The sequence below is a fragment of the Rhinolophus sinicus genome, linkage group LG10 (genome assembly GCF_036562045.2).
Source record: "Rhinolophus sinicus isolate RSC01 linkage group LG10, ASM3656204v1, whole genome shotgun sequence".
Classification (NCBI taxonomy): Eukaryota; Metazoa; Chordata; class Mammalia; order Chiroptera; family Rhinolophidae; genus Rhinolophus; species Rhinolophus sinicus.
Window position 1 is genome coordinate 77559044 of NC_133759.1, and position 12796 is coordinate 77571839.

Consider the following 12796-nt stretch of genomic DNA (forward strand, 5'->3'; position numbering starts at 1 on the left):
CCGTGAGAGTGTGTGGCTCCTTTGAGCTGGTGTGGCCTGCTGCCCTGTTGGAACCCCTTCTGGGCTCATCTGGAGGGTGCCAGACATCTGGCAAGCTATCTCTGCCATGGGGATCCCTCTTTAGAAGTCTCCTCTGCTTTCCCCTCGGCTCACAGTGGTCATGATGCTCCCAGGGGTGCAGCCATGGCTGGCAGCACTGTTATGTGGGCACTGGGGTCAGGGTGGGCTGCCCTAGGGGAGTGGCCTATGGGCAATGCCAGGGCACCTCAGACGGGGTCAGAGGAGAGGCAGCATCAGATGCTTTGGGCTGCTTTCCCCCTTAGGTTGGTATGTCTTCATTGAAAAGGGGATTTTCTATGACATTCCTGGCCAAATGACTGCCAGAGTTGCCAGTGTCCTGGTAGCACCATGGTCCAGCCGTGATGGAGCTGTCCGAAGGCCCAGATAAGGCAGGGCGGCTGGTAGCCCTTGCTCCCCGCTGGCCTAGCCAGAGGCCCGGCAGTGCCCCCTCTGCTCCATTGCTGGGGAGTATTCTTGAGGCCTGTCACCTTGGCAGTGCCATCTCAGTCAGAGGGAGGGGCAGGTTCTGGGTAGAGCCAGGGATGGGGGAGACCAGCTCCTATAGCGGAGTGCAAAAAGGCTCCAGACCCACAGGGGGTCAGGTCAGCAGAGCACGTGAGGGGTAGAGTTGAGAGTGGGTGCACAAAAAGCTCCCATGGGTGGGCTCATGGGCTCCAGGCCTGGGTGACGGCACCACTGGGCATAGGACAAGGGCAGGTAGAAGCCTATTCTCATGGCTTCATTCATACACTGACTGCTGTTTACTGAGCTGTGTTGAGTTGGGGGGAGAGGGGTTCTGTGAGGAGAAACCTAGTCTAGTGCTCTGGGTGCTCACATTTGCACAGAGAACACAACCCAGCAGATAAACAATGTAAGGATTGCTCTGGAGTGAGACCCATCGCCATTGTTGGGGTGGGGAGCCCTCTGAGGGCAGGGAGCGGCTTCCTGGGGTGGAAAGAACTTTGTGCCAATGCCCTGGGAGGTGGGTCTGAAGTAAGCAGGGTGTCTGTGCCCTTTGTGGCAGGGGAAGAAGCTCAGCCTTATGCATCCAGTGCCTAACCATGAAGGCTAGAGGCTTCCAGGGGTGCTTCTGGCAGGTGCAGCCCCATCAGCAGGGCAGGCAGACCTCAGGCAATGGCTCGAGTCAGGGCTGGGGCAAAACAAGCATTGCCAACTGCTCACTGGGTGTGCCAGTGTTGCCCAGGGGAATATCAAAACACGTCCACCTGTTCTCACCGGGAATCCTGGGAATTGCCCCAGGCATCTGGGAATGAACGAAAGATTTAAAAACTTGCCTCAGGGAGGCAAATTAGAAAGTACCATGGTTTTGGAGTTAGGAGACCTGGATTCCTTAATCTGATGACTTGGCAAGGTATCTGATCTTTGGAAACCTCAGCTATTTCCTCTGAGAAATGGGCTGATGAAAACTGACCAGCTATAAGGATCAAATAAGATACCTGTGAGAATATAAAAAGAAGATGTAGACAACTTATGGTTTGTGCTTTCTCGCTATCAGCTCTACCTTTCTGGCGGCTGTGCCAACCGGGCTGAGAGAGCTTGGGCAAAGCCACGGTGGGGGAGGAAAGTACGGAGCTGAGAGCAGGGAGCAGAGGTCAGGAGCCGTGGGGTGGGGTGAATGGGCCTCCAGATGCATGCTGGACCTGAAAGGCCCCAGGCAGGTGGTGTGGGAGGGCAAGCTGCCTTTAAGGATACAAGCAGAAGGCTGTCCCAGAGGACAACTGGGAGAGGGCGACATGCAGAGGGCTGGCCCAACACTGTTGGCAAATCAAGCCAATGGATATTTGGCTCTATTTGCCTGTAGAGCAAACACTGGCAGATTAGAATTCCCACTTGGGCTCTCACCAACTCAAACAGGCTTGGCCAAGGCTTTCAGTTGATTTGCTTGGGGCAGAAGTGACTCCGTTTGCCCCCATCGGCCTGTGGAAAGCAGGACCCGCTTCACCCCAGCCTGGGATCCAGCAGAGCTGTCCCCAAAGGGCTTGCTCTTCTCCAGCCTGGTGGTTTGGGGGCTGCAGTGGGAGGCAGGGGACCTGGACCTGAGTCATCTGAACACAGCCAGGCCCTCCCCCAGCTCGTGTGGGAAAGATCTGGAATCCAAGGCTGGAGGTGTTTGGAAGGTGGCCGGATTTCTTTTTTCTTTTTTTAAAACTACTATTGATTCCACCAGCAGGAAGCAGTCCCTATATTACAGAGATCCAGGCAGTGACTGAGAATATAAGCTCTCCTGTTTATTCCAATGGCCCCTAGAAGTCCAATACTGAGATGCTAGAAGCTGCACAATTCCTGTTTTCTTCAAATGTGGGTGAGACCGGACACTTCCTAAAACAAACTACCTTCACCAGGTGAGACTTGGGTCTCAGTGGTATCTCTACCTGTTTTAGTCTGTCCCTGGTCCCAAAGTGCCTGGGCCTCCTTCATTGTCCCACACACTCAAGAGAGAAGATGGCCCCGAATTCTGAACTAGGCCACTCAGAAAGGAAGGGTAATTGCTGACTCTAGTCACGGAGATGGGAAAGGGGGAGAAGGAGGTAGATGTGGAGAGAGATTTATCAACACGTGAGTGTCCACTCTCCCCCTCAGTGCCACCGTTCTATCTGCGTGGTCGGCCACATGCCTCACCTGCCCCGAGTTCTAGCTTTGATTTTGCTTTCAGCTTGGTGTGATGCTGCACTAGGGGAATGGGGAGAGCCAGGACTGGAGACTGGAGGGAAAGGGAGCGTTCGTGCTTTCCTGGTCAGCGCCTGGGATCTCCTCCGTGGTGGAGAATCAGGGTCACAGGCACTGGGACAAGGGGGGAAGAAGGAAGTGAAAACTGAGGGGCGGGAGTCAGAGACTTTTGGACGGAGGCTCATATGGCTGGAGTGTGAGACCTGGAAAGGGGAGGAATGGCGACAGTGTCCTTGTGGGGTAGGAACTGGACCCTGATTGATGTTCTTTGAGAGGGAAATAATGATTGGAATTGTTGATAGATGAGCTGTGGTTTTTGAACTGTACCTTTTAGAAACGGAACCCCATGAAGACATTTGACCACGTGGAGCCTGGATGATATTTGGGTGACATGAAGATCCCCCAGTGTAATAGAAACCCCTAAGGCTAAGGCTGGGAAACGTTAGGAGGATTTTACAAACCACTGACTGAGTCCCTGAGCTGGGTCAGAGGCCTTCAGGTGAAGTACCACAGAGGGGTTGGCCCCAAGTGTAACTGGCTTTTTGCCAAATGAAGTCTCAAAAGGAAGTGTGGAAGAAGCCAGAGGGGGTGCAGAGTCTGTCCTAAAACTCGGGGGGAACTGGGGATTGGCCCCAACCTTTGTAAGCCGGTGAGGGGACAATGACGTTCTCCCAGCAGGGCACCCCACTCCTCACAGTTCAGCATCCTGTGAGCACAACTGCCTCTTGACTCCCCTTTTCCCCAGTGGGACCTTGATGCCTGGGGTTGGGCCTGAGATGAAAGGACCTTTTCAAAACTTGCCGCTTGACAAGAAAAGGAGGCGTCCAAGCAGAGTTCAGGCCTAGGCTCCAGAGGTACAGCTGTTGTCTTTGTTGACCATGGAAATAACGCCTTCTGTTTTGTCAGTATTTCTGTTTATAAGATACTTCCTTCCACACAAGATTTGAATGTTATAACAACCCTTGGGCATTTTCATCATTCCCATTAAACAGGTGGCAAAACTGAGGCTCAAAGAGGTGATGTAACCTATCCAAGGTTGTACAACTCAGGGGAAACCACGATTTACAACCAAGCATGTCTGGTTTGTTTACCACTGTGCTATAATGCTGTGCAAAGTCTAAGGAATTATTATTCCCATTTTATAGGTGGGTAAGCAGGCACACAGAGAGACTGTCACTTGGCCAAGATTGTCATTAAAGGGCATAGTCAGTATTTGAATGCAGGCCACACATGTGCCCCTGTGCTCTGCTGCCTCACTGCAACCTTGTTCTTTCGTATCAAAGCTATCTTCTGAACTTTAAAAATCAAGCCATGATTCCTTCCTGAGCAGGGCCTGACTCTTGGAGGAGGGAGCGTAGTCTCGGTTTGCCAGCTTCCTGGCACCTCCTCGCTGCTTGGTGGAGGCTGTGAAGTCTGCTGGCCCAGTGGCTCCTGGCTTGGCCCTGGGAGCCCTTGGGAGCTCCAGGGATGGAAAGGACGGCAGGAAGCAATCAGAGTGTGCAGATGGAGTGCTCACCGTGGTGCCTCATCAGGGAATTACAGCCTGGGCAGCAGAAGGGTTTGGCTTAGATGTCCCCCTTCTCTGTATTCCAGTAAAGCAGGCCCACATGGGGGCTTGGCCAGCAGATGAGATGTGCTGAGCAGGCAGAATGAGCCAGTCTTGTCAGTGCCGTGCAGAGCCATCCCCACGCCCAGAAACTTGGCCTCTTGGGTGGCGACATTGTATTAATAGTCCTTTTTGGCCTTCTGCCTGCTCCTGCACCCACTGATAACTCATCAGAAAGGGTAGAAGCTGTGGGCATCTAGAGGGGGCGCTTTAGAAGGCTGTTGTCCTGAGTAGGTGGTTTCTTACCTGACCCTTGAATGAGCAAGCAGAAAGCAAGTGAAATAATTATCAGGTGGAAAAAGCCAGTTGCAGAATTGTACATAACAACACATGTATAATATTAAAAAAATTAAAAAAGGATAAACTACACAGGAAGTGGCAGTGAGAATTTTTTTTTCTGTTTCAGGTGGCAAAGATGATGGACAAAAGCTACTGTTGGCCAGGGTCTGGAGAATGGACTCCCTTGTCTTCTTTGGCAGGACAAATAGGTGTGGCTTTCATAGGCGACATGGATTAGATTTTAGGTATGTTCCTTTGGCCCAACGGGTCTGCTGGAAATTATCCTAAGGAGCCACATGACAAAAACACAGAGACGCATGGATAAGGATGTTTATTTTGGACTGTTATAATTGGAATGTAACAGAAGGAAACAGGATTACCTAAGTGCCCACTGGTGAGGAAACTTGTTAAATTATTTTGAATCCATATATAAAAATACTACATAAAAATACGTACTTAAAACACTGGCAGATTAAAAATAGTGATCTTTTGATAAGAATAGATGTTCTTGATATTATATCAAATGAAAAGGAGGGCCTTCTAGAGCAGCCAGTGATATGCTACCCTTTCTGTAATAGTAAGTGAGCGTGTATAATGTATGTGTACATACACAGGTATGCACGCTGACGGATGTCTACAAGGACAGTCGTATTAATAGTCACTTGGTGGTTTTGACTTTGTCCTCATACTTTTCTGAACTTTTTGAATTTTGAGAGTGAATATGTATTTTATAATCAGGAAATACAATGCAATTTTCACCTTGAATAAAATGTTAAGCTGTGTGTGTGTGTGTGTGTGTGTCACACCTGTGGAAGATGGAAGGGTATTCCAGGCAGAAGGAACCACATGCACAAAGGAAAGAGGATGGGAGCTTGCGGAGGGTGTAGGGAGTGCTGAGAAGGTGTGGCTGCAGCCTGCAGTGGGGGGTGGGGGGTGGGGGACCGCGGAAGTAGATTGGAGCCAGATCCTGAGGACCTTGAGGGCTCAGCTGGGCAGTTGGAAGCAGGGAAGCGACCTGGTCAGAGTTGACTCCTGCTGCCTCTCTGAGCACTTAAGGCTCCACTATTCTGTCTTCCTCTCTCTCTCCGTATCTCACAGGGCTCCCCTTTGCCTGATGCAGTCTCCTCCACTCCTGCACCCCCGTTCCAATCCTACCTGCTCTACCCCAGATCCCCTCTAACAGGAAGGCTTTCCAGATTGCTACAGTTAGCCTTGATTTCTCCTTTCCCATAGTCTCACCCATGACCTTTCATACCTGACCTTAAACCAGACCTCAATTCCTCCATGCGTAGGTATTTCTTCTCCCAGCACCAGTTGAGGAGAGCTGTGGACTGAGTGGTCATGCCTTAACTCCTGGGTGGCAGTGATGGACTGACTGCCTGAGATAATGCCAGCTTTACAGTCCTGATGGGGGAGGGAGAAAGTGGACAGAGAGACCCAGGAGTTATTTGGAGGCTCTTCTATCCCAGGCACGGTGCCAAACACTGTACGTACATTTTCACATTTCTCCCTGTTTTCTAGATGAGAAAACTGAGGCATAGGGGTAGTAAGTGGTAGCACTGTGAGTTGGACCCCAGCTCTAACTCCAAAGCCCCTCTTAACCTCTGTGGTCTACTGGTCTCGGGCTGTTACCCCTGGACGTTGGCTGGGCTGGTCTGAGGCCGGGCCTGGCGGTGCCTTGCTGCCCCAGGCCCAGTGGAGTGGACTTCAGGGCAAGAAGGTGATGCCATCTCAATCGAGTGATAGCTCCTGGCCCTGCGGAGGATCGAGGCAGTGCAGCATCCCTGAGGAGGCCTTGGGAGTGCTGTTAGCCCCAAGGAAATAAATAAAGGGAGATTACCCCGTGTGGCCAGCTGCAGGGGCACGGTGACCAAGCAAGAGCTTCCACACTCAGAGCTTCTGCAGGGATGAAAGGTCAGTGAGGTGGCCACGGACAGTTTTGGGTCTTTGAAGCAACAGCCCACCTGAAAACCTATGTGTGGTCACTTCCAGGTTCCCTTCAAACCCTGACAGCAAGCCCTGAGGCCAGGCAGGTAGGTCCAATGCCATCTGACGGGTACCAGGGCTCTGGGAGGGCAGGCCATGCCCCAGGGAGGAGCCCAGCCCAGCGACTGGATCCGAGTGGCCCTGGCCTCTGCCAGGCACTTCCGCCAGCCCTGGCTCAGTGAGTTTCCTTGCCCCGATGGGCTGGGCCAGTCTCTGTGAACCTGGGGGCTGCCGGGGTCGGGGGGCCTCAGCAGCCCCATCCTGGACTCTGTACTGCAGGAGAGTCGAGAAGCTTTGGAGGAGAGGCCACCAAGCTCAGGAGAAGCCAGAGGTTCACCACGAATTGTGGGGGTCGGTACCCAGTACCAGCCTCAGTGACGCCATAGGAGTGCCAGCTTAGGGGTGGCGGGGGGGTCCTGTGTGTCTTTTGTTTAACTATATCCTTTCTTTTATCAGATTTCCACAAAGGGAGAGAGAGGTGTGTGCATGAAAAGGCTGGAGTAAGGGTGGGAATGTGCATTCATCCCACTGTGTCCTGGAAAGTGCCCAGAGAGGCCACAGGCCGGAACAGTTGTGGGAAACCTTTGCCTGCCCTGCCACAGCCTGGCAAGCGGCAACGTGGCTGCTCTTTATGGCTGCAGTGTCTTGGAGGGTTTGCCAAGCACCTTCCATGAAGTCACTGGGACGTTAAGCCCTTGGTTCAATTAAATGGGTTAATATGCTCTGTCTGATGCTGATGCATAATAATAATGTAATGTGATAATAGCAATAATGGCGCTATTAGCTGTGAGCATCACACGTGCCTGCACTGTTCCAGGCACGGAGGGGAGGCGCGGTGCACATTCCCACACACTCAGGCCTCATTTTCCACTCATAAAACCCCACTCTTCAAAGCCTTGCCAGCCCAACTCCCTATATCCATTTTCAGGACAAATTACCAACACTTAAAAAAATTGGTCCATTTTGTGTGAAAGCCAAGTCCAAATTACTGTTACTTACCCCTTTGTGTTTTGAAATTTAACAAAGGGTGGGGTGGGAGCGGATGGGGACACGGGATGGAGAGGAGGAGAGGAAGAAGAAGCGGAAAGAGGGAGAAAAGTACATGAACAAAGAGGAGAAAACCCAGCCTTCTTGTTTTGGTAAAAATGTATTTCTGGAATGATGTTTCAGTTTACTCAGGCAGAAAAATTAGAAATGGTGTGCTTATTAAACACTAAGTAAAGCTAAGTAAGCATGACTATTTTTAGTAGTATAGTAAAACCTTGGTAATTTGGACCTCTTTAATAAAGATTCCATGATCACGCTGGCTGGCAGGCATAGTGTGTGTGTGTGTGTGTGTGTGTGTGTGTGTAAGGTAGGAGTGCAAAGAGGTTGCTGAATTGGAGGATTGGAGGGGTGCAGTGAAGGGACATGGGAGAAGGATGGACTCCCCACTTATGACAGCTGTTTGTAAACTGACCCTCTTTGCTTAGCAATAAAAAGATCCTGACAAATTATCCTCTCTGAACATTCCTCTTGGCATCTGCTCATTTGACATGTGTTTTAAAAAGAATGTATTTGAAAACAAAATTTCATTTCTGTAAAAATCTGTAAAGGTTTACTTGACACCTGTCAAACTGGCCTGTCCCCAAATGAGGCTGAATCCCGAGGGTTGACACATCATCCAGGTAGGTGATGACTGATGTCTGGGGTGAGGACAGGGACCTTCAGGCAGAAGGTCACTCCCTGTCCTGCAGATCAACGGTTTTTGTATTTTAAACTAATATTGTTTCATTACAAAAGTAAAACATGCTCAGTGTAAACAACTTGGAAAGGACAAATGAAAATAAAACCCATTTCCCGCTGGTATGAACACTTTGTGCACAGACAGAAATTTCTCTGTGGCTATATAAGAACAAAAAATTGCACTACACTTATATACTGTTTTGCAGCCTGCTTTGTTTAGTTTTTTGTTTTGTTTTATTTAGAGAAGCTCGGGGGAAAAAAGCCATTGGTAAACCTATTATTTCATTTTCTGCTAAACTTATGGAGAAAAGTCATCTGCCCTTGTTGCTGTCTGTTGGCCACATAGTAGGCATTCAGTAGGGGAAGTGTCCTTAGTGGGGGTCCCACGGCTACACTGCACAGAGGGATGGAGATGGGGTGAGGGCCACGTGGGGGGTCGCTGTCTCCGGGGCCTCAGAGGGGCTGCCAGTTGAAGAGAGCTGTAGGGAAAGGTTTTCCAACAAGCAGCAGACCAGCTCTAGCGGTGGGTTCAACCCTGAGCGTCCTGGGCACCCGCCTCTGAGTACCTCTCTGGATAAGGTAGCGGCATAAACACAGATACACTTAAAATAAAAAAGTTATAGGAAAATACACATAACGTGAAATTTGCGTTTTTAACCTTTTTAAAGTGTGCAGCTCAGTGGCGTTAAGTACATTCACGTCGCTGTGCAACCATCGCCACCATCTTTCTCCAGAACTTTTTCAGCATCTCAGAATGAATGATCCGTCCCCCGGTCGTCCCTGCCTCTGGCCACCACCATCCTATTTCCCATCTGTTTGAATTTGCCGTCTCTAGGTACCTTCTGTAAGTGGTACCTTATATAAATTCACTTAGTATAATGTCTTCAAGATTCCTCCATGTTGTTGCATTTGTCACGATTTCTTTCTGTTTTAAGACTGACTAGTGTTCCACTGTATGTGTATTCTGCCTTTTGTTTATTCATCTGTTGATGGACACTTGGGTTGTTCCTTCCTTTCGGCTCTGGTGAATCATGCTGCTGTGAGCATGGGAGTGCAAATGTCTGGTGGAGTCCCTGCTTTTGTTTCTTTTGGGTACATACCCAGAAGTGGATTTCTGAGTCATATAGTAATTCTATGTTTAAGTTTTTTTATCAATTGCCATATTGTTCTCCACAGCGGCTGCACCATTTTACATTTTCACCAGCAATGCACAGGGGTTCCAGTTTCTCCACTTCCTCGCCAACACTTATTTTCTGTTTGTTTGTTTTGTAACAGCCATCCTAATGGGTATTAGTGGTATCTCATTGTGGTTTTATCTGCATTTGTCTAATGACTAGTGATGTCGAGCATCTTTTCATAGGCTTGTTGGCCATTTGTATATCTTCTCTGGAGAAATGTCTATTCAAGTCCTTTGCCCATTTTTGAATTGGGTTGTTTGTTTTTTGTCGTTCAGACACTTTAAAAAGCAGTGGTAAGAAATGACTGTGCTGAGAGAGGAGTGAGTAGAGGAAGGAAAGAAGCAAGAGAGAGGAGAGAAAGGAATGGGAGAGGGAGAAAGGGCCAAGATATATTTTGTGGAGTGAAGGGTAAGGGAGGGCATCTCCTCAATACTTGTATTCAGCAAATATTTACGGAGCACCAATTGTGTGCAGACACTTCTTCAAGTGCTGCTGTCTGCATCTCGTTGCTTCTAAATCCTTGTTCTCTGTGTCAGCAGTGGCCCTGCCCAGCTGCCAGTGTCCTGCCTGCAGGAGGCGGTGCTCACAGCAGTTAAGCCACAGGCTCTGCAGTCAGACAGGCTAGGATCCAAGTCCCTAAAGCTGTCTTTGGACAGGTTACATGCCGTCCTGGAGCCTCAGCTTCCTCATCTATAAAATGAGTCTAATACGAGAAATAAAACAGGTACAGTACACAGCAGGGTAGGGAGCGGAGTGAGACATTCGGCCACGTGACCAGGACAGCCAGAGCGGCTTTCGTCCTACACCGAGGCCATTCTGCCCTCGCCTCCACCTTGGCCCAAATGCAGCTTCCTGCACCTTGACCTGCTCCCTCTGTAGCACCCTGATTCATGGGATCATAGCCCCTCCAACCTGACTGGGCTCTGGCGACCGCCTCTCCTGAGTGCCCTGCAGATACTTGATACTGGGCAATACCCACTCTGGGCCACACCAGCCAACTGGGAGGAAGGTCCCAGCCTGCAAAGGCAACGCAGGGGTGTGAAGCGTGGGTCTGCTGTGGTGAGCGGGGCAAGGAGACAGGCTGGTAAGGGCTGGGAGGAAGCCTGGGAGGGCTTCCAGAGGGAGGCAGACTGGGAAATGAGAAGCTTGTAATACTGAATGAGGTGGGAGTTTAGATTTAATGGTTGATATTCCAGGGCCCTGCCTTCACCAGGAAGCTTCTCTATGCCCCCCACCCCACCCCAGGGCCGCCTCAGTCCCCACTGTTACCCGTTCCCCCTGATGCTCTCACACAACTGAGTGAGCTTGGTGAAGCAAAACTTGGGGCCTGGTGCCTTTTCATTCTCTCTCCCACAGCCCCACCCAGCCTGCCTCTTGATGCGCATTATAATTGTCTAATTCCCCAGCCCCAGTACAAATGTGATTCTCATCAGGATAGTGTGCAGTGTAGTGGATGGGAGCACGGACCTGGGCAGAGGGCCTGAGTGCAGTTTCTGCCTCTCGCTCATTAACAGTGCCATCTTGGTTAGCTTCCATTCCTTCTGGTGTAGAATAACAAGCCCCTCCCTCCTGCGGGGGGTGAATGCTGTAATTCTTATAAAGTGCTCGCATGGGGCCTGGTGCTCCGTAAGGACCTGATGTTAGCTATTGATGAAATGATATAACTCAAAAAGAAGTGTTTAGGCATCTTCATCCCATGTTATAGGGAGCCCTTAGAGGAGAATCCTGGCGTGCGTGCCCCCCTCTATTCCCATGCTCATCTCAGAGTACCGACTGCCGACCTGCCACTCCCCAGGCCCAGTGGACAGCAGAGATTGGGCCTGGTTCCTCTGGGTCTCCCAGGGCCTGGCCCACGAGGGTGGCGGGAAGACTGGACTGCAGGACAACAGGCTGGGTTACTGAGGGCCCAAATGTAGGATGAGGGGCATGGGGGGCAGGCAGGTTGGGGTGGGGAAGTAAGCAGGACTGTCAATTATGACTCTCATTCATGATACCCAGCACAGTTGGAGGGAAAACGAAGTTGGGCCCCAAATGACACTTAACAACAACAATACTATAAATAATAAACATTTATTGAGCACTTACTATATGCCAGCATCCCAATTAAGACATTTGAAGTGCATTATCTCATTTAATCCTTTAAACAACTATATGAAGTGACTGTTGTTATTCCTTTTTAAGGAAGAGGAAACAGAGGCTCAGAGAGGTTAATTAAGGCACTTGTTGCCCAAGGCAACTCAGGTGGAGCCAGACCTCAAACCCTTGCTGTCAAAGACCACAGCAGAGGTTCCTGTGGATATCAGAGCCAAGTGACTGGCTCAGGAAATGGGCAGGTCAACGGGCATAAAATCACCGTCACTCCCATTTCCCAGACTGGCCGTCTTGGTGACCGAGTGCCTGCTGCTGTCTCACAGGGAGGTGAAGAGCAGCACAGAGCCCCCTCCAGGCCCTGGACTCCCTGGGCAATGCCCCTTCTGAGGCAGATCTTCCAGCTGTGACTTCCCCTTTGGATGCGGTGTACCTGAGGGAGGCCTGCAGTCTGGCCGGGGACATAAAACTAAAGGAGGTGACTGGTTCCACTCCCTCAATGACCAGGCACTCAGGGTTTGTGCACAGTGGCTAATCCCATTTTCCTTTGGTGCCCCCCAGTGCCTGCAGACAAATGCTGGGTACCAGCCTCTTGCCCTTCTGTCCCTAATTCATGGCCTCTCTAAACGTGCAGCAGCTCTTTGGGGTTCACTTTGTCAGGACCAGGTAAGAACAAATTAGCTCTTCTATTTCCTGAGGGTTAGTCCTGTGTTGCTAGCAGGAATCATGAACTCTTCCAGGTCAACCCCTCCATGTTGCCCATGGTGCTTGGCCTGGGGCAGCCCAGTAAAGAAGGTAGAGTGGGCACTGAATCGTGTCCATCATCCTGCTGTGTGACCTTGGGCAAGTGACCCAACCTCTCTAAGCCTGGGGCCTCATTAGGGAAAGGGGATAAGGAGGACCCTTCCTCATACTGTTGTTGTGCAAGTAAAGGGGTGCATCAATGAGTGTCCACTTAGCACAGGACCCCGGACCCCCAACGTGCTCAATAAATGACAGCACTTGCCACTGAAGACAAATGGAGCCACCTCCCTAGAACAGCCTTCTCTGACCACCCTGTTTAAAGCAGAACTCCCATTTTTTTACTTGCAGCACTTTTTCTTCAGAAGCACTCAGCGCAGTTTGTAATTACACACGTGTTTGTTTACTTGTCCATGAGAGCAGGGACTGTGTCTGTTTTCCATTG